General features: G+C 49.9%; 1 long non-coding RNA gene across 1 annotated transcript in view; it reads left to right on the plus strand.

Moving 5' to 3' along the window:
- The first annotated feature begins 4,913 nt into the window (after window positions 1-4,913).
- LOC140391398 (uncharacterized) overlaps window positions 4,914-16,793 on the plus strand; it is a 150,731-nt gene continuing 138,851 nt past the window's right edge. Inside the window, exon 1 of the long non-coding RNA XR_011935042.1 lies at window positions 4,914-5,230. This is a non-coding gene — a long non-coding RNA (uncharacterized lncRNA). The remainder of the gene's footprint in view (window positions 5,231-16,793) is intronic.

Consider the following 16,793-nt stretch of genomic DNA (forward strand, 5'->3'; position numbering starts at 1 on the left):
ACCCGGGGACCTCCTATGCTTCCCCATCCTCACATCCCCTGCCATCCCTCATGGTGCCATCCAACAGGCGTTGCACACACTCCCCTGCCCGCAGCAGGACTGCGGCACCCGGACACCCGCTGAGACCATTAACTAGATGGGGCACTGGTACCCTCTTAAGTCCATACACATACCTCCGGTCGCGGGGATGTACCCAGTGCTATGGCCTTGCACTTGGGTTTTCGTATGTTGGCTGCTGCCTCTGTGATGCTGCTGCGTCCAGTGTTCGTGCAGCATGTCAAAGTCTCAATGGCTGATTGGAATGCTAGGCTTTAATAACCGTCTGCTTCATTGCACGTGAACCGATGGGAATCCACTTGGGAGCTGTAAAGCCTTCACATTGCTAGATTTGCCAATTCCCCATTAACAATATCCTCCAGCGGCATGGCCAGCGGCATGGCCAGCGGCCACCAAGGTCCAGTGGGAGTTAAAATGACCGTTACCATATTACCACGGTCGGGGCTCTGCCGCGGGTGTGTTCGGTGGGACCGACAGGCAGCAACTGGAGCAGCCTCTATTATGGGTAGATACAATTCGGGGGTAGCATGCCGGTCCGCAGGTGCAGCCCCCCATGCCCCCCCTCGGGCAAATCCCCCCCCACCTCCCAATGGTGGTGGCCCACACCCTGAGCGGGATTGCCACCTCCCCTGCCCCCCACCCCGCGCACTGGGGTAGTGGCACCGATACCTCCAGGCTGATTCCGAAGATGGCTATTCACCTCCTTGGATCCCCACAGTAGCTACTCTGCCAGCTTCACATTTTTAAATGGGTGTACTGAACGGCACCCGCAAGACCGCTCGATAGGGAGCTGGTTAGAGCACGGGGGGCATTTGTTAGGGGGTCCTTCCCATTAATGGGATGGAGCTTGGTCTAAATTGGTGATTATTGGTTCCTCACCACACCATGGCAAGTTTCTCATCTCGCCAACGGGAGAGGGTCGGTTAGATCGGAAACCGAACGGCGCCCAGCGTGGTTTCTGATAACCGACCCGGCATTATCTGGTCGGTAGATCATGCCCACTCTTTTCTTTTGTTCTCCCTTCCAAAATAAACAACTTCACATTTTCCCACATTATACTCATTTGCCAACTTTTTGCCCATTTAACCAATCGATATCCCTTTGCAAACTACTTGTTTCCCTCACGCAACTTGCCTTTCCACCTATTTTTGCGTTGGCTGCAAAACTGGCTGCAGTACATTCACCTCTTTCCTCCAAGTCATTAATATATTTTGTAAACAATTGCGGTTCTAGCACCAATACCTGTGGAACCCCACTGGCTACAGATCGGCAACCTGAAAAAAAAGACCCTCATCTCTACTAGCTGTTTCCCACCCATTGCCCAATATACTACCTCCAACACCATGGACTCTTATCTTCTGACTTAACCATTTGTGAGGTACCTTGTCGGACACCTTCTGGATGGGATCTTTTGAGGCTTTTCATTGGGCACCAATTGTCTACTTAAGGGCATCATTCCACTGCTGCTGGTATTAAAGATTGGGGAGCTTACCATGCGGGAAGTACAGCAAGTGAATCTGTGTGGGATCCTTGCAGGCTCCTGAGGTGGGTACCTCATTCAAAGACATTGGATTGCCCGATTTGGAGACTATGTCCCCACACCAAATGAGAACAGTAGGAAAACTGGTGCAAAACGGCCACCGTTTTACTGGGAGCTAGCAGGGGGGCAGCGTAAAACACCTGACTCTAGCTGCCAATATGGCCTGGAGAATTACTGGGCACGTGGCCGCGCATGCACACGGCGCTGGCCTGCAGCGGCCGTGTCGTGCTTCATCGCAGATGCCACTCACGGACCTGGCCCGCGAAATAGTCCTCCCTTTTGCCGGCTCGCACACCCCAGGCCACCCCACCACAGCCCTGAACAATGTCTCCCCTACCCACTGATCAGCAGTTCCCGACTGTGGCCATGCTGGACGGAGTCCGCAGCCGCCACGCTAAGTTCCCGACAGGTGAGACCACACCGACACACGCCGTCGGGAACTCGGCCGGTCGGGGGTGGAGTATGGAGGGGCGGGCCTCAGGCAATAGTCTGTGGTCGTGGATACAGGGTGAGTACGCCGCTTTGGTGGGGGCGGTGCATCGCGAAAGCGGCGCCACGCCCGATTCTGTTGGGAATATGGATTCTCCGGCCCTTCGCCGAATGTGATTTCGGTATCGGCGACTGGAGAATCTAGCTCACTGTGCCTGACTGAGAGAAAAGGCATCGGGAAGTTGGGGGGCGGGAGCGGGGGAAGGTGTCTGCTGAGAGCCACACCCTGCTGTTGAACACCCCCCCTCCCCCTCCGCCAGCCGTCACCTTTACTTCGATCCTCATTCCCCATGACCCCTCCTGCCATCACACACCGGTACCTGGGATCCAACGACAATCAAACTGGGAGCAGCCACCATCTTTGATTGACTGGGTGGGACTTCTGCCCATGTTCCTTTACCGAGGGAAGACAAACCACAGCCCAGCTAGGTGCCTGAGTGGCGCTAAATGTGGTGAGCCTTCTGGATTTCCAGTGGGCAGGCACGATTCCTATTGCCTCTATTAAATTCAGCTCTATATGTCCTCACTTCAGATTCCTGTTTTGTTTAGTCTGTCAATTGCCCGTGATTCCTTCCTGTAAATGTGAATCATTCTGTGATTGCGATTAGCAGTTATGGCAATTTTAATCAAACTGCAAACTTTTTCTGATTAAGTGTTACGTTCCTCACAGAAACATGTTCACATCGACAGGTATCTCAGCAACAGTGATCTGGATTTATACTGAGTCAGGTCAACTCGGGAGGCATTTAACAATGGTGGACGGGTCCTTATTTTAGGATACCTGCCCTCTAATCCCGTTTCCAACAATCCAATAACGTTTGCCAATGCAGAATAATGGTGCGTGTGGCCAGCATGTCCACATCATGTAAATTAATATCTTTTAAAAGCCTGCACGCAGCACTCCAAACCTTGCCGACTTCATTGTGGGGGGAACAATGCAACATCCCTCCCTCCCACCTTCTAATTTTTGATGAAATCATGCTCTTCCGAAAAGCAGAAATAGTTCACTGCCTTTCAGAGGGGCCATGCATAATGTGGTGGTGGCAGGGGAGGCTGGGGTGGATGGAGGATAAGCTTCAAGTCATCAAACAGCTGTAAATCACAGTCATTCATAGCATCCATGGCAGAATTTTGATCCACTTCAGACCTGTTAATCTTGTAAACACATTATTATTGAAACATTTTTCAAAGAAACAGCAAATTATCACAAAATAATTGAACAAAGCTTTCCCTCCCCTTTCAAACTGTATAAACCTTGCTTGCTGAGATCTAACTAGATTAGCCACTCTTGGAGTTCAGCAGAGCATTCATAATGAGGTCATCTGCTTAGTCTGATATTGTTGATACAGTTCCCAGAGGGGCTCATTATGAACATTTGGGATGAATGGAGGAGTAAGAGTGGGAGGGTTGCGTACCTACTATTCATCATTGTAACTGGGTTGATTGCCCAGTAAATGGAGACAAGAGTTTCAGCCTGCCAAGCTTACCATCTGCTACCTGAGGACTGCCTCCAAAAGTGGTGGCCTAACTCCTCCATCACAACTCCACACTCAAGGGTTTTGCAGAGTTGGGAATGTTCCCATCTCCTGCTTCCTGTCACTTTTGCAGAGATCCAGCATTATATTTTCAAATATGCAACCCCTGTGGGAGAGGTGCACACTGCTGAGGCAGGCTTGGGACCGCAAGGGACAGAGCCATTGGAGGAGGTCAGTAAATTAAAAAGTGATGTGACTCCAGGTCAGTAAGGCCCATGAAGTGGAAGGGAATCGGCGCAAGAGGATTAGCTTGGGCTGCAGGCTCAGCGTTTCATGCCCGCCGACCCACAATTAGGGCACGCATGGAGAATTTGGTTCTGACTGCTGTGACGCCTGCTACAGGAAGGCCGCTGCCATAGAATTGACGGCCTCTGCACATGTGTAACTTAATTTTCTGCCTATCTTCGTGGTTCAGACAGCCAATCCAGTTCACCATTCACCCTAAGAATGCAGTCCCAACACAACTACACAAAACACATTATTTTCCCTGGTCCCCTCCACCTCCAATCCTGGAACCATGGAGATGGGAAAATCTCTCTCACTATGTCTGAGTTGATCTGAAGTGCTGGACAAAATTGTTTTAGTCTATTCCCAGGTGCCGATCAATGTGCTTCTGGAAAGTAACTGTGAGAAAGGGAATTGTATTCCCACATGTATTGTGTAACTGCAGAATTCCTAAATTGTTCTAACTCAGCAAAGTGACTAGCTTCATTGACTGAAAAACATCAACAAATGTTAAACTCACTCGAGATGCTCCTAAATATATGTCCCTTTGGGTTAATCATTAAACTGAGCACTACCTGTTCTCTCAAGCGGACATCAAATATGCCTTTCAAAGAAGAATATAGTCCCAGTCATCTGACCAAAATTTATCCCTTAACTAGATTAGCCATTTATTGTCTGTGTTCCATTGATGGTCAGATGATACATCAACCTTCACCTGAGTTCCGAAAAAGAGTCATATTGGACTGTGATGAATGTATTGTGTGTATTTTGTGCAGCATGGGTTAAAAGTCTGGGTTAGTGTGTAACTCCTGCAGTCATGTTTTTAAAAGTCCTGGTTTGAAGGGCAGCTGGATCTTTTGGAGATATTGATGCAATTAAAGCATCATAAAAGTAAGATCATAATTCATTCCAGCCATGGATATTGTTTGCTAAAGTTTGGCTAATCATTTATATAAAGAAGGTCCCGTGGGAAGGAGCAAGGGGCTGAAGAAGTCAGTTATTGAGGTTTTCAGTTTAGTTTTAGATTGGGATGTGAATGACAAGAAGCTGTGCTCTCAATACAGTTCAGTTAAATGTCTGTTTGTGAGCAGACCAGCAGTTTCTGGAGAAACAGTCAGTTAAAGACTTGACTGTGGAAGGACCAACCACTTTTCTCAAAACAGTTTAAGTAAAAAGATTTTGCCCCTGAATAGAACAGCAGTTTCTGAAAAAGCCCACGGTTCGAAAGTCAGTTGAGACAGGCAAGAATCTGCAAGCTGGGTCTGAAAGATATCCTTTTCTCAAAGTGGCTGAACCAAGAGACATCTTTACAGAAAGTATTCCTGAGTCTGCTAAATGAATTTAAGGTGGATTTTGACCTGATATGGGGCTTGCTTAACTGGAGGTAAAATATAGCAGTTTGTAGTTGGTGTTTCATGTTATTGTTAAGCATTGTTTAACTGGTACTTGAAAGCTATTTGTCTTTCTGGTGTTAAAGTTTGCAATACTGTATTAGTAATAAAGTTTGTTTTAATATACCATATCCCTATTTGTGCATGGAATCAGTCCTGGTGCACTGCATCCTTTTCTCACAGTCTTACAAAACTAAAATAAAATAATGGGGTTTCTGTCCGGTATCCGAGTGACTGTTAGGTCTTCTCTGGGATCATAATAGGACTCTATTTTTCCCTTCACAGATGTTGCCAGATTTTCTGACTTTTTCCAGCGCTTTCTGTTTTGACCTCTCATGTGAGATTCTTCAGCCACTTTAATAGAGAAGATTTCTCAACCAACACCACATGAAACAGATTGTTTGGTCACCTCCACTGATGGGCTGCCAATACTCGTAACTATTCCTGGGGACAGTTTTAATTGTGAGTGCATGGTGGCACAGTGGTTAGCACTGCTACCTCACAGCTCCAGGGACCCGGGCTCAATTTCAGCCTCGGGTGACTGTCTGTGTGGAGTTTTTACTTTCTCCCCATGTCTGCGTGGGTTTCCTCCGGGTGCTCCGGTTTCCTACCACATTCCAAAGATGTGCAGGTTAGGTGGATTGGCTATGTTCAATTGCCCCTTAATGTCCAAAAGTTTAGTTGGGGTTATGGGGATAGGGTGGAGGTGCTGGTTTAAGTAAGGTGCTCTTTCCAAGGGCCGGTGCAGACTCGCTGGGCCAAATGGCCTCCTTCTGCACTGTAAGGATTCTATGACCGGATTCTATCCATATGCTCACCGTTTCTGGCAATGGTATTGGACAAGTGAGATTGAGTATTATTAGAAAACAATAAAATTGCTTCATTTACTTCATTATCAGCGCATGAGGCAACATTCCAGTGATATGTTCCACAAAAATATTTTCTTTCCATAAAAAAAGCACAATATACAATGGAAGTTTTCATGCTGATTGTTTTCAACAGAGTTATTTTACTCGCCTTTGTTCTGACTTAAGCCTACATTGATTATTGCTAATATCAGTCTCATTCTGTGATATTTTTGGAATTGTCTCAATACAGATGTCAACCTGTATATTTTAAATGGATTAGAAACTTTGCTAAAAAGTGGAGGAGTATTATATAAACACATCAAATAGTTGCTGGCAAAATTCAGAAACTCTAATTTCCCGGCAGCGAGCTTTCTGTAAAATTGAACATTGCCAGTTGTGGAATCATGACATTTACTTTGACATTTTTATTAGTCACAATTTATTACAACACAAATATACCGATTGGATCAATATCACATCCTCTCTCTGCAACACTCATGTGGAGAATTATTTGAATTTACTGCACGACTGTGTGCTGAATGAGCCCATCTATAATCTATCCCTCTGCTATTTTAGTGGTGACATGAATGTGCTAAACATATCTCGGTTTGCATGTTTGCTAGAATAGCAGATGAGAAATTGGTTATATTTCTATTGATGTGAAAGAACCTTATACAATTTCAAATAAACGCACAAAATGTTGGAAATACTCAGCAGGTCAGAGAGCATCTTTGGAAAGAGAAACAATGGCCCATAACTTATGTTCTCCAGAGGGATGTGTCATGATATTCAGGTAAACATCATAGCACATACATACAAACATACTGATGGACAGATCAACGGACCAATCAACACACACAACACGACAGCCAATCATACACGACAGCCAGCCAAGAGCATACACAGTACAAAACAGGGAACAACCCCAACTAAACTGGGCACTCGAGCAGGAGATGGCTGAGGGCACAGAGCTCATTGCCAGCCACTCAGACATTCACCATGTGCTGAGTGCCACGACAAGATAGAATTAGGAATAGGTCCACAGAATCAAGGGTCATGATCAAACCTCAGTAAACAGTTTACCAGTGTAAATAGATGTTTGAAATAAAACTGCATTGTACCATTTACAACCGTGTTGGTTCATCTGTGTAGCAGAGTACCCAACACTTCATAGTACCAGGAGTGACTTTGGTACCTACCTACAAATCCACCGGAATCTGCCATCCTGTGCCATGGACACCGTCAACACACCGCAGCCGCTGCAAGTCGCTGGAAACCTCGGCGTTAATTGGAAGCTGTTCAAACAGCATTTCCAGCTCTTTCTGGAAGCCAACGAAAAGGAAAGCACCTCGGACACCAGAAAGATCGCCATCCTCCACACCACGGCAGGTCAACACGCCATCCATGTCTACAACTCCCTGGTGTTCGCGGAAGGCGAGGACAAATTCAAATACAAGACGGTCCATCTCAAGCTCGATCAACACTTCAACGTCGAGGTCAACGAGAGCTTCAAGAAGTATCTCTTCCAGCAGCACCTGCAAGGTAAGGATGAGCTCTTTCAATCATTCCTTACGCATCTCCGTATCCTCGCGCAGACCTGCGGTTACGACACCACCTCCGATTCCATGATCTGGGACCAGATCATTTTTGGGGTCACCTCGGGCACCCTACGCCAGCAGCTCTTAAAAATAAAAGGCCTCACCTTAGCCTCCGCAATCGAAGCCTGTGTCCTGCACGAAAACGCGACTAGCCGTTGTACCCAATTTCAGGCGGCCGAATCGGCGCGGTAGGGGTCCTACGTGGCCGGTTGGCAAGGCAGGCGCCCTACGAGGCCAAACGGGTCCAGGCAATCGAGTTCCTCCCGGCCGGCGGCCCGGACGAGGGCGGACATTTTGTGCGCTTTTCGAGGCCTCCCGCGCTTGTGCGCGCCAAAAACTACGGCAACACTGAGGGACGTGATGCGCAGACGCGCTCGACGCAAGACCGAACCGTGCATGCGCAGTGGCGCAACGAACGCCATGACATCACGACGTGCGGCAATTGTGGAGCCGCACATTTAAAGCGGCAATGTCCCACAAGAAGCCGACAATGCCTCCGCTGTGGCAAGGTGGGCCACTACGCTGCTTGCTGTCGAGCAGCTCAACCTGCCAATATTCCCCAACTCCGACAACCTCGCAGGGACGTGCGGACCATTCAGCCTCCTTATTACGAATCGTGCCCAGATGATATCCAGACGACCGGGACGCCTTCCGTGTTGCGGTCATTGATGGGAACCGAATGTCTCCACCCAGGACCCACCAGCCGGTGCAAGTTAACACGATCAATCCGGGTGATGAATGGTGTGCCACCCTAACGGTCAACCGATCACCGATAACGTTCCGCCTGGACACTGGCGCCTCCGCCAACCTCATAGCATGGTCAGCCTTCTACGCCATGAAGGTCAGACCACCAATTCGGCCGCCCCGTTGCAGGATGGGAACGTTATCCCGGCTATGGGATCCTGCCAGCTCCAGGTGACACACAACACACACACGGCCACACTCTCATTCGAGATAGTCGGCTCATCAAAGGACTCCCTGCTAGGCGCACAGCATGCAAGGCTCTCCACCTCGTGCAACGAGTCCACTCTCTCTCTCCAGACGGCACATCTGACTTCCCGGATGCAGTGTTCAGCGCACAGCTCCAATCGCTCCTCGCCCACAACCAGGAGGCATTCGAGGGCATGGGAACACTGCCATACACCTATAGAATTTGGCTCAAACCGGACGCCACCCCGGTTAATCACGCACCTCGCAGGGTCCCAGCGCCACTCAAAGACCACCTCAAGCAGCAGCTGCAGGATCTCCAGGACCAAGGGGTCCTATCCCGGGTCACGGAGCCCACGCCATGGGTCAGCTCCATGGTGTGTGTTAAGAAGCCCTCCGGCGAGCTCCGGATCTGCATTGATCCAAAAGACCTCAACAACAACATTATGAGGGAACACTACCCCATACACAAACGGGAAGAGATCACGAGCGAAATGGCCCAGGCTAAAATCTTCATGAAACTGGATGCCTCAAAGGGTTTTTGGCAGATCCAACTGGATCAGTTCAGCCGAAAGCTGTGCACCTTCTACACCCCTTTCGGCAGGTTCTGCGACAATCGAATGCCATTTGGCATTATCTCGGCATCCGAGGTCTTTCATAGGATCATGGAGCAGATGATGGAAGGCATCGAAGGGGTGTGCATCTACGTGGACGACGTCACCATCTGGTCCACCACACCACAGGAGCACATCTATCGTCTCCAGCGCGTCTTTGCGCGCAAACGCGAAAACGGCCTGCGCCTCAACCGAGCCAAGTGTTCTTTCGGCCAAACCGAACTGAAGTTCCTGGGGGACCACATTTCCCAGTCATGGGTCCGTCCGGATGCAGACTAGGTGAGCGCCATTACAGCCATGCAGCAGCCGGCAGACAAGAAAGCAGTGCTACGCTCCCTAGGCATGGTCAACTTCCTGGGGAAGTTCATCCCCAACCTTGCCTCCCACACGACAGCTCTGCGCCACCTCGTCAAGAAGTCCACGGAGTTCCAGTGGCTACACACATACCAGCAGGAATGGGAGAAGCTCAAACTTAAGCTCACTACGGCATCGGTGTTGGCGTTTTTCGACACATCTCGTGACACTAAAATTTCGACTGATGCCAGCCAGTCCGGCATTGGAGCAGTGCTCCTACAGCGGGATGACACTGCGTCATGGGCCCCGGTCACCTATGCCTCGCGGGCCATGACCCCCACAGAACAGCGGTACGCGCAGATCGAAAAGGAGTGGAGGCTTTAGAGAGGGTGCAGAAGAGATTTACCAGAATGTTGCCTGGTATGGAGGGCATTAGCTATGAGGAGCGGTTGAATCAACTCGGTTTGTTCTCACTGGAACGAAGGAGGTTGAGGGGCGACCTGATAGAGGTCTACAAAATTATGTGGGGCATAGACAGAGTGGATAGTCAGAGGCTTTTACCCGGGGTAGAGGGGTCAATTACTAGGGGGCATAGGTTTAAGGTGAGAGGGCAAGGTTTAGAGTAGATGTACGAGACAAGTTTTTTACGCAGAGGATAGTGGGTGCCTGGAACTCGCTACCGGAGGAGGTGGTGGAAGCAGGGACGATAGTGACATTTAAGGGGCATCTTGACAAATCCATGAATAGGATGGGAATAGAGGGATACGGACCCAGGAAGTGTAGAATATTGTAGTTTAGTCGGGCAGCATGGTCGGCACGGGCTTGGAGGGCCGAAGGGCCTGTTCCTGTGCTGTACATTTCTTTGTTCTTTGTTCTTTGTTTGTTGAGTGCCTGGGCTTGCTAACCAGGTTAGACAAGTTCCATGACTATCTGTATGGTCTCCCCCGGTTTACCATTGAGACTGACCACCGCCCCCTGGTCAGCATCATTAATAAGGACCTAAATGAGATGATACCTCGCCTCCAGCGCATCCTACTTAAACTTAGGAGGTATGACTTCCAACTGGTCTACACCCCGGGTAAGGACCTTATCATTGCGGATGCCCTATCTAGAGCAGTGAGCATGCCGCCAGATTCGGAGGGGTTCATCTGTCAGGTGGAGGCGCAGGTGGCTTTCACATCGGCAAATCTGCCGGCTGACGACTCCAGTCTGGCCTGTATTCGCCGAGAGACTGCGGCTGACCCCCTTCTACAACATGTGATGCGCCACATGACGGGAGGGTGGCTCAAAGGGCAATGCCCGCAGTCCTACAATGTCCGAGACGACCTGGCCGTCATTGATGGTGTCCTCCTAAAGCTGGACCGGATTGTGATTCCGCACAGCATGCACAAGCTAGTCCTCGTCCAACTACACGAAGGCCACCTGGGGGTCGAGAAGTGCAGACGGAAGGCCCGAGAGGCGGTATACTGGCCGGGCATCAGTGATGACATTGCCAATATGGTGCTCAACTGCCCCACCTGCCAAAGGTTTCAACCGGCGCAACCTCCTGAAACGCTTCTGCCCCATGAGCTTGTGACGTCCCCCTGGGCGAAGGTGGGTGTGGACCTCTTTCACGCGCTCGGCAGGAACTATGTCATCGTCGTTGACTACTTTTCCAACTATTCAGAGGTCATACGCCTGCACGATTTGACATCGTCCACTGTCATAAGGGCCTGCAAAGACACCTTCGCTCGCCACGGTATTCCGATGACTGTCATGTCGGACAATGGGCCCTGTTTCGCCAGCCAGGAATGGTCATCTTTTGCTGCCTCGTATGGTTTCACACGTCCAGCCCTCTGCATCCCCAGTCCAATGGAAAGGCGGAGAAGGGCGTTCACATTGTAAAGCGGCTCCTCTGCAAGGCTGCTGCTGCCGGATCGGATTTCTGCCTAGCCCTGCTAGCCTATCACACGGCCCCACTAGCGACTGGCCTCTCACCAGCCCAGGTTGATGGGTCGCACCCTCAGGACCACTGTGCCTTCCATTCTGGCACCCACAACCAACCATGCTCCGGTACTACACAGAATGCAACTGCAGCGCGGTCGCCAGAAGAGGGCATATGACACACGGGCAACTGATCGTCCCACCCTGGCCCCTGGAGACGAAGTCCGCATCCACCTACCAGAAGGTGGCTGGTCAGCACCTGCCAAAGTTCTCCGGCGTGTGGCTCCCCGCTCGTTCCTGGTTCGCATGCCTGATGGATCCATGCGTAGGGGCAATCGCTGAGCTCTTCACCTACTTCCACGCTCGCTACGGGACCTTACACTGACACCGCGCCCTCCTGTTGTTCCTGACATCGACTTCGTGGAGCTGCCTGCCACCATGCCCCTTCCGTCGTCGCCCGTGGCCAGGCCCATTCCTCAGCCGGTGGTTCCAGACCTACCCTTGAGGCGGTCAACCCGAATTCGTCGCCCACCTACTGGACTGGACTTATGAGCCTGTTTGTACATTGAACTCATACTACCACTGTGTTAATATGTTTATGTTCTTATCGTTACAGGAATTCACTTTATCGTTCAACCGTTCTTTGTTTATGGTACAACCTCGTTGTTATGTCGCACCCGACATCGCCCCTTGTATATAGTTTAGCCCCATGTACATGCTGTAAATATTGCACACACACACATTTAGCTACACTCAGTACACATCTCTATTTATGACCACGTAGGCACATGTTCTTGTAAAACAAAAGGGGGGATATCATGATATTCAGGTAAACATCATAGCACATACATACATACATACTGATGGACAGATCAACGGACCAATCAACACACACAACACGACAGCCAATCACAGGCAAGAGCATACACAGTACAAAACAGGGAACACGACACTTCCTGGGCACTCGAGCAGGAGACGGCTCAGGGCACAGAGCTCATTGCAGGCCACTCAGACATCCACCATGTGCTGAGTGCCACTACAAGATAGAATTAGGAATAGGTCCACAGAATCAAGGGTCATGATCGAACCTCAGTAAACAGTTTACCAGTGTAAATAGATGTTTCAAATAAAACTGCATTGTACCATTCACAACCGTGTTGGTTCATCTGTGTGGCAGAGTACCCAACACTTCAGGTTTTACCCGAGAGCAACCCCTGAAGATACACTGGGAGATGCCCCCAGAAACTCTCATGCAAAGACTGCACGGCAGTTGATCGCGATGTGTTAAGTAAGTTGGTTCAATGTTGACTGCAACTGGAAGCAGTGAAACTAGAAACAGGCTTCTGACACAGGAGATGATCCAACACTGTTTTATTGAACTTCCTGATTGCTGTACATAGTCTGCTGTGAGTTGACACTCTATCAATCTAACTGATAACCTCCAACTGGCTTGACCAGACTAACTCTGTACCTCATGGTGATAGTGCTCACTAGCTTGTGCACTCTTACTATCTCAGTAGCTGTGTCCTCTAGAGAGAGGGAGAGTCTTAATGCCCTGTGTGCTTTATAGTGGTGGTGTCCTATCTGGTGATTGGTTGTTATGTGTCGTGTGTGTTCATTGGTTATCCTGTGTGTCAATCACTGCCTGTCTGCATCTCATTATATACATGAGTGGGTATTAAGACACCTCCCCATTTTGACGTAAATTTTGGTACGTGGAAATATATATACATGCATGATTATATACAAGTGGTGAGTGAATGAACATATGAACATGGGAAGGTGTCTATTGTGCAGATACTGAGCAAACTGAACAAAATTTACAAGATTTAAGTCTATAGATTCAGTCTTTGTGGCAGGCGATGAATTCTTGTCGATCGCCTCAGAGGAGGAGGGGGGGGGTCGCCGGCACTTGGACAGGCGGGATTGCTGCCATGTCAGTGGCTTCATGATGCGAGATGTCCGGAGGAGGCATGATGACATGCGGAGAAGTGCGGCCAGGCGGTGGGCAGGGAACTTTTTGTAGCACCCTCCTGTTGCGCCGTAGAATGGAGCCATCAGCCATTTGGACATCGAAGGACTTAGGGGCAGCCTGCCTGACGACAATAGCTGGGGCTGAGCAACCTCCCTCAGGCAACTGGACGCGAACAACATCGTCTGGAGCCAGCGCAGGTCGATCCTTGGCATGAGCATCATACGTGATCTTCTTATGGTCCCTGGATCACTGCAGTTTCTGCAGCACCGTGAGGCGGTCAAGGTCTGGAACATGGATGGCTGGAACAGTCATCCTCAGGTTGCGGTCATGAACAGCAGCGCCGGAGACAAACCAGTCGACAGAGGGGTTGCCCTGTATGCCAACAGCGCCAGGTTGAAGTCCGAGGTTGTGTCTGCAGCCTTGCACAGCAACCGCTTTACAATATGGACGCCTTTTTCGGCCTTCCCGTTCGATTGCGGGTAATGGGGACTGGATGTGATGTGACTGAAGTGGTAGGATCGCGCAAAGTCCGACCACTCTTGGCTGTAGAAACATGGGCTGTTGTCACTCATTACTGTGAGTGGTATGCCGTGCCTGGCAAACGTCTCTTTGCAGGCTTTAATCACTGACTTGGACGTGAGGTCCGACAGTTTCACCACTTCCGGGTAGCTGGAGGAGTAGTCGACCAAGAGCACGTAATCATGCCCATTTGCGTAAAAGAGGTCTATCCCCACCTTGGACCACGGAGAAGTCACGATCTCGTGCTGTTGCAGTGTTTCCTTGGGCTAAACTGGTTGAAACTTCTGGCATGTTGTGCAGTTGAGGACCGTGTTGGCAACGGCCTGTCAGTAGACTGCCTGCCGAGCTCTGCGTCAACATTTTTCGACCCCAAGGCGACCCTCATGGTTCTGTCTGAGCACCTTGGCTTGCATGCTTTGGGGAATGACGATTCTATCTAGTTTCAGAAGGATCCCCTCGACAACAGTTAACTCGTCCTTAACGTTGAAGAACTGGGGGCACTGCCCCTTTTGCCAGCCATGCGCAAGGTGTTGCATCACGCACTGCAGTAGAGGATCTTTGGCAGTTTCTACGTGTATCTGGACAACTCGTTCATCAGTGGCTGGGAGGTTGCTGGCACATAACTGCACCTGTGCCTCGATGTGGTGACTGAAGTCGCCCGGTTCACATGGCATGGTGATGGATCGGGAAAGTGCATCCGCGACGATCAGCTCCTTGCCCGGTGTATAGACGTGTTTGAAGTCATATCGGCGGAGATGAAGAAGAATTCGCTGCAGCCGAGGTGTCATGTCATTTCAATCCTTCTGGATTATGTGGACTAAAGGCCTGTGGTCTGTTTCCACCGTGAACTTCGGAATCATGAAACTTGACTATTCCTGTCAGGAGACCCAGGCACTCCTTTTCGATCTGGGCATACCGTTGTTCGGTCGGAGTCATGGACCTGGAGGCATATGCCACTGGAGCCCAGGTCGAGGAATCATCTCGCTGGAGGAGCACCGCCCCAATGCCGTACTGGCTTGCGTCTGTGGGTATCTTGGTATCCTTGGTTGGGTCAAAGAACGCCAGTACTGGGGCTGTGGTGAGCTTCGCCTTCAGCGCAAGCCACTCCGCTTGGTGTGCGGGAGGACACTGGAATACTGTCGACTTTTTAACGAGATGCCGGAGGGCCGTGGTGTGGGATGCCACGTTGGGAATGAATTTTCCGAGAAAATTTACCATCCCGAGGAAGCGGAGGACCGCCTTTTTGTCCTCTAGTGTCTTCATGGCATTGGGACCCGAGAAAAGCGTGCGAAGCGGCCACTCACTTCAATGCTCAATTCTTGCATTTTCCCTATGGCCTGCACTCTTTCTGCCTCGCGGGAGGCCAGTTTTGCAGTTTCTGCCGCCCTGATGTGGGAGTAGCGATTTCTGGCATGCTCATGGACAACGCACGTTTCGATGGCGACGGAGAGGGTCAACTGTTTGATTTTGAGGAGCTGCTCCCGCAGGGAGTCGGACTGGACCCCGAAAACGATCTGACCCCGGATCATGGAATCAGTCGTCGAGTCATAATTACACGACTGCGCTAGGCTGCGGAGATGGGTCAAGAAGGACTGAAAAGATTCATCCTTACCCTGAAGCCTCTGTAGGAAGATGTACTGTTCAAAGCTTTCATTCACCTCAATGTCGCAGTGGCTGTCGAATTTCAGCAGAACTGTCTTGAACTTTGTCTTGTCTTCGCCATCGGCAAATGTAAGCGAGTTATAGATGTGGATGGCGTGATCCCCCGCAGTCGACAGGAACAGCAAGATCTTTCTGGCATCCGATGCTGCCTTGAGGTCGGAGGCCTCGATGTACAGGAGGAACTTTTGTTTGAAGGCTTTCCAGTTGGCGCCGAGATTGCCGGAGATCCGGAGTTGCGAAGGAGGCTGGATGTTTTCCATGCCGCTGAATGGCTGGTCATTGCAGATGCACTCGAGGTAGGTTCGTTAGGATTAATAGCACTCTGGTACCATGATGTGTTCAGTAAGTTGGTTCAACATTGACTTCAACTGGATGCAGTGAAACTAGAAACAGGCTTCTGACACAGGAGATGGTCCAACACGATTTTATTGAACTTCCTGATTGCTGTACACTGTCTGCTGTGAGCTGACACTCTATCAATCTAACTGATAACCTCCTACTGGCTTGACCAGACTAACTCTCTACCTCATGGTGATAGTGCTCACTAGCTTGTGCACTCTTACTATCTCAGTAGCTGTGTCCTGTTGAGAGAAGGAGAGTCTTAATGCCCTGTGTGCTTTATAGTAGTCCTGTCTGGTGATTGGTTCTTATGTGTCGTGTGTGTCCATTGGTTATCCTGTGTGTCAATCACTGCCTGTCTGCATCTCATTCTATACATGAGTGGATATTATGACAGACCGGAGAGGACAATTACCTTCCATTGGGATGTATCTGAATCTCCAATTTAAATCAGAGATTAAAAATGGTTCTGACTATCTTACCAGAATAGGTACCCAGGAAAAGTTCAACTAATTAAAACCACTGGATGACAAGAGCACTGACGCCCTGCCTAGCCTTCACCCCTAACTATCTCCTGACCCCGAGCATCCTTCCGAATCTCGTGACTACCCAGCCCACCCACCTGATTACCCTCCACCCACCGCGACTGCACCCCAAGCCCAACAACTACCCCCTGAACCCTACAGTGACCACCCGGCTCCCCCACTAATAATAATAATCTTTAATAGTGTCACAAGTAGACTTGCATTAACACTGCAATGAAGTTACTGTTAAATTCCCCAAGTCGCCACACTCTGGCACCTGTTTAGGTGCCCTGAGGGAGAATTCAGAATGTCCAATTCACTTAACAAGTGCGT

This window comes from Scyliorhinus torazame, chromosome 15, assembly GCF_047496885.1.
Source record: "Scyliorhinus torazame isolate Kashiwa2021f chromosome 15, sScyTor2.1, whole genome shotgun sequence".
In the NCBI taxonomy this organism is placed as follows: domain Eukaryota; kingdom Metazoa; phylum Chordata; class Chondrichthyes; order Carcharhiniformes; family Scyliorhinidae; genus Scyliorhinus; species Scyliorhinus torazame.